This window comes from Enoplosus armatus, chromosome 3 (genome assembly GCF_043641665.1).
Source record: "Enoplosus armatus isolate fEnoArm2 chromosome 3, fEnoArm2.hap1, whole genome shotgun sequence".
NCBI lineage: Eukaryota > Metazoa > Chordata > Actinopteri > Centrarchiformes > Enoplosidae > Enoplosus > Enoplosus armatus.
The window spans coordinates 8,184,429-8,189,473 of record NC_092182.1 but is presented as its reverse complement, the minus strand read 5'-3'; positions in this window follow the sequence as shown (position 1 = coordinate 8,189,473).

Genomic DNA, 5,045 nt, shown 5'->3' with positions numbered 1-5,045 from the left:
AGAAAGATGATCGCTCTGCGCTGTGTCAATTATGTTAATCAGAGTGACGTCAAAGGCAGCCCCCCCCCCCCCCCCCCCCTTCTTAAAGAGGTACTACACACTCTTGCGACCCCCAAAAAATTATTTATGCCACAATAATACAACCTGACCTGAAATTTTCTGTTTGCAAATGAAGTTTGTGGTAATTGCATGTGAGCACAATGTAAGCAAAATATAATAATAATAATAATAATATAAATTTATATCTGTATTTATTATTTGTATATTGTTTTTCTTTTTAAAAAAATACTTCTAATTCCTATTGACACAGTGCTTGTCTGCTGTGTGTTTCTGCACCTTTCTGTCTTTGCTGCTGTGACTTGTAAATTTCCCCACTGTGGGATTAATAAAGTCTAAGTCTAAGTCTAAGTCTAAAACAATAAAGGTCTTAAAATTTGAGCAGGGCCGCTCTACAGGACAGGGTCCCAAGATCAGCTAATAATGCAGGACTCGCCTTCGTTGATATTGCACTTGGGTAGCTCATCTTTCATTAATGATAGGACCAAAACCAGTTGACGTGGTGAACCTGGGAATTTTGGGGCCCCTGCGGGTCTGACTGGGAAGTCAAGTTCCTATAGTTTGCTGCAGCTCAAGTTGATATTGGTGCCAGCACAGGTAAGTAACACATAAATATATTAGTGTGCTTTGGGACTCTTTCTTGTTTGTATCACACTTTTCATTTTCCATGTTTGCTGTGTGAGTCAGCCACTGCACAACGCGGAAAATGAAAAGACTTACACACAAACTCTGCCATCTGCTGTAATTCCAACATCATTTGACTTACCCGTCACTGCTGCAGAGGGCAACTAGGACAGTTATTTCATTCAGCAATACATTTCATGGTGAGAGCAGCGTGATCACAACCAAAGCCATGTTTTGAAAGACAGAAACACTCCACAGTCACCTATTCAAACCAGTCTCACCAGTTTTTCCGGCCGCAAAGGTAAACTACATTGAACCTGGAGCCATATTCTGTATACAGCTGTCTGGTCACCTTTTCCTTGTCTGGTGAGGGGAGACTTTGGATCCAGGCATAGAAGGGAGTCCAGGGGTCATCAAACTTTCTTGGGCTAAATGAAAACAAATCTGAATTAATTTTTTTTTCCAAAGTCTATCCCAATTTTACACAAACATCTTGGCTGAAAAGAAGTTACAAAAGTCGTTCAATCGTGGTTTTACCAATTGAGGACCATCTCAAAAATCAGGTCTCAGCCCTCCTGGCTCGATCTCAAGAAGGTCATACATGCTTTTATATCATCTCAGTTGGATTGTTGTAATTCATCAGATTCAGGCTTGAGCCAAAAAACTATTTCACACCTTCAGCTGGTACGAAATGCAGCTGCTTGGGTTTCAACAAATGCTAGGAGATCATATCAGCCCTGTTTAGCCTGTCTTCACTGGTTACCACCAAGTTTTAAAATTGATTGCCTTTAAAGCACTTCATGGTTCAGCTCCCAGCTACGCTGCTGGCAGCCTCAGAGCCTCAAACAGGGCTCTGCTGGCTGTTTCTAAGCCCCGACTCAAAACTTAAGGTGACCAGGCTTTTTCAGTCAGATCTGAGGCTGCAGAAATCAGTGATCTTGTCACAAAAATGGTCTGATTAAAAAGCCAGTTATTAATGTCAGCACAGTTTTATCATTTATTGTTTTGATTTTGTTTGCTCATTGCAGTCCTGAAATGTTCAACCATGTAAAGCACTTTGTAACTATGTTTTGAAAGTGCTGCATTAATAAAATGTATTATTTATTACATTATTATTATTATTATTATATGAATCTTTCTGTGAAACAGGGAAAGCTGTATCAGACCAGGTCCCTTCATTTTTATGTTCAGATGAGGTACCAAGAAAAACTACCAACATTTACAACATTTAGAACTACTCTACGTTTAACCAGTGAACACATTTCTAACAAGATGTAAGTGTATACTGGACAGGTGTAATATTCTGCACTATATAGTAGTTGTCTCTTTCATTAGTCACAGACTACTGATGGATAATTGAAAATGTAATACAATTTCTGAATGTATATGAAACTAGTAATTATCAGTGTGACAGACATGAATGTCACTTCCTGGATTGGATAAATCACCTTAATCCTGTCAGACTGACAGCAGGTGGTGTTTCTGCTCTGTTGTAGGTTGCAATAAAACTAACAGCTAAGCTGATTTCAGGGGAGTGATAGCAACAACATTAACTTTAAAACATGTTGGGTATCTGAGCAACCAGCAAACCTTACTGCGCAAGCAAAATAGCAAGCAAGCAAGCTTTAATAATCTGCTATTCAGTCGTCACAAATAAAACACATTGACATTTCAAATGGCTGGAAAGGAAACCATAAAAGGACATACAACAAAAGACATTTTACAGGTAAAACTAAGTAGATCTTTATTGAAATGTCTTGTACATTTTCATGTGGGCAGGATCAGATTTTACCCAAAAAATCACTTGATTTTCAGTGGCTTCTCATATCCAAACACTGCCAGGGCATTTTTGTTACTTTTACCGCCGCTTCATTAAGACTCTTGATCAAACCTCTTCACTCCTTCCTCACGCCACAGTGAGTCACATAATGCTAATTCATGTTGATCAGACCCTATTTAAGTAAATCTGTACTTCGATAAAGACAGACATTTTCGGAAGGCTAAGAGGAGGACACAAGTGACAGATAACACCTTGAAATCTGCATGTAAAGCCCTGGCCTCCAGCCTAAATTTGTTGGCGTGGCCCTTTCTGACTCTACGTTCTGGGAAATTACCATTGCAAGGGAAAAACAGGAAAAATAGGAAAAATAAAACAAAAGACTGACCCTGTAGCCCACAGCTGTAGTGGGTATAAATCTTGAGTGGAGCCTGAACTCTGGTGGACATTTTTTATCTGCCGTTGTGGCACGTCCAAGATACAAGTGCTGATTTTCTGTCCGAAATAACTTGAGAGACAAGTAAATTAAGCCGAGTTTGTAGTTATGCTAAATTGATTGTGACAGCCGAACAAATCAGCCAGTCTGCTGCAGAGACTGACTATTTGACAGAATACCAAAACCAAAATATATGTGAAATACAACTGGCCAATATTTACTTAAATGTCCATTTCTGTCCAATACAGGAGGACACAGACTCTTGCATGTCAACACCAGCTGGATATATATATCTATAGATATATATGTATATATATCTATAGATATATATAGAGAGATATATATAGAGATATACATGTATATATATATCTATATATATATAGATATATATATATATACATATATAAATAATCAGACCAGACTGCTGAGAAGGGGCAGACCACTCCAAAGTCAACACCTTTCAATTGTTGATCGTTCTGCAATGTAAAGGTGTTTTACTTTTCCTTCACTGAATGAGACACATATTTCAGTATTAATGTCTTCTCAAAGTAAGCCCCAATCAGACATTTTACTCCAGGGATGCAGTACCAGAAAAGTATTTAATTTTTTGGCAAACAATCTAACACAGGTTTGTAAACAATTTTTCCCTTGTTGAAATAAAGACTTTTCATAGAAGCCATCCATCCATCCATTGAACTAAATCGGTATCAATGTTAAAGAAAAAAAAAAAAGAAAAAAGAAGAATACTACTCTGAAACCTTTCACTGCTCTGCAGAACTCAAACTGAGAATCATACATTTGACATCATGATACAGATTTGTCCTCTGGTGGATGACACGTTTTTGCTTCTTTCTAAAACAAAAAAACACAGACTGTTTGCCTCGGGATAAAGCTGGGGAGGTGGGCATAGTCCTGTCCAGGGTCTAGAGATGAACCATTCTGGAAAAATTAAGGATCTTCTATATCTCTTCAATTAAGATCAGGTACTGTTACTCCAGCCAGGTTGATCCTGAGTGCTCTGGCTGGTCAAACACTATAGCAGCTTTTTTTTGTTGTTTTTCATATTTCTCACTTTTTTCTCCACATTTCTATGTTTTTCTTTCACCTGTCACTCCACATAATGCACAACCATACAAACTCACACACACTCATACAATTTGTAACACTCCTTCCAGACTTAACATCCCTTCCTTCCTCCACCACTCCAACATGCACACACACATACACACACAACCTGTTTCCAGGCAGTTATAGTTCCTTTGTGTGGCCTGTGGACCCTAAGGGTCGGCCCAACTCGACGTTTCAGAGTGTAAACACCTTAAGGCACCCATAATGCACCGTGAACACTAAACACTGTTGGTGCAGGGAATATTGCCCCCTATTGACGGGGGATCATACTCCTTTAGTTACCCCACCCCACGTCGCCATTACAACTAAATTTACAATCCATGCACACATACTGTAGTTGCTTCTCAAACAGCTCAAGTGATTTCTACCGGCCTGTCTCATTTCCGTCCTCCTCAGCCTCAAACTCAGCAACGCGTTGAAGCAAAGTCATCCAGTACAGTTCTTATGAAAAGAAAGGAAATGAGGCAGGAGAGAAATCTTTGCCAAATGAGATGACATAATGGATCTTGCGTGCAAAATGGCTTCACAAAGTCAAAACACATAAGGCCCGCGGTAATTTTTTTGCATTGTTTTAAACAAAACTTAAACAATATATCATCTGCGGACTCCTCTTTTGCACTACGAGTCCCAAAATAAATAGATCTCCCTCTTTTTTTTTTTTTTACTTAAATAAATGTTAATATTTTCTCTGATGCTCAAAAATACTTTTTTTTGTTCTTTTTTTGCCTGAAGATAAAGTCCTTCAAAGGTTAGAAGAGTTGAAGTTTTTCCCCCCCAAACCCCTTCACACATGCAGGCAGCCCCTTCCACTGGTCCAGTGGTATGAAAATCCACAGGAGCTCATTGAGGACAAAAAAAAAAAAAAAAAAAACACACAGAGAAAGCAAAAGAAGGGGGTAAAGTCAAAGTGAGATGTTCAAGATTGCAGGCAACATTGAAGCCAGTGGAATCAAAAGATCAGAAAAGAAGGAAGGAATGAAGGAGGATGATGTGAAAAGCAAATGGGAAGGGAGAGAGGTTGGT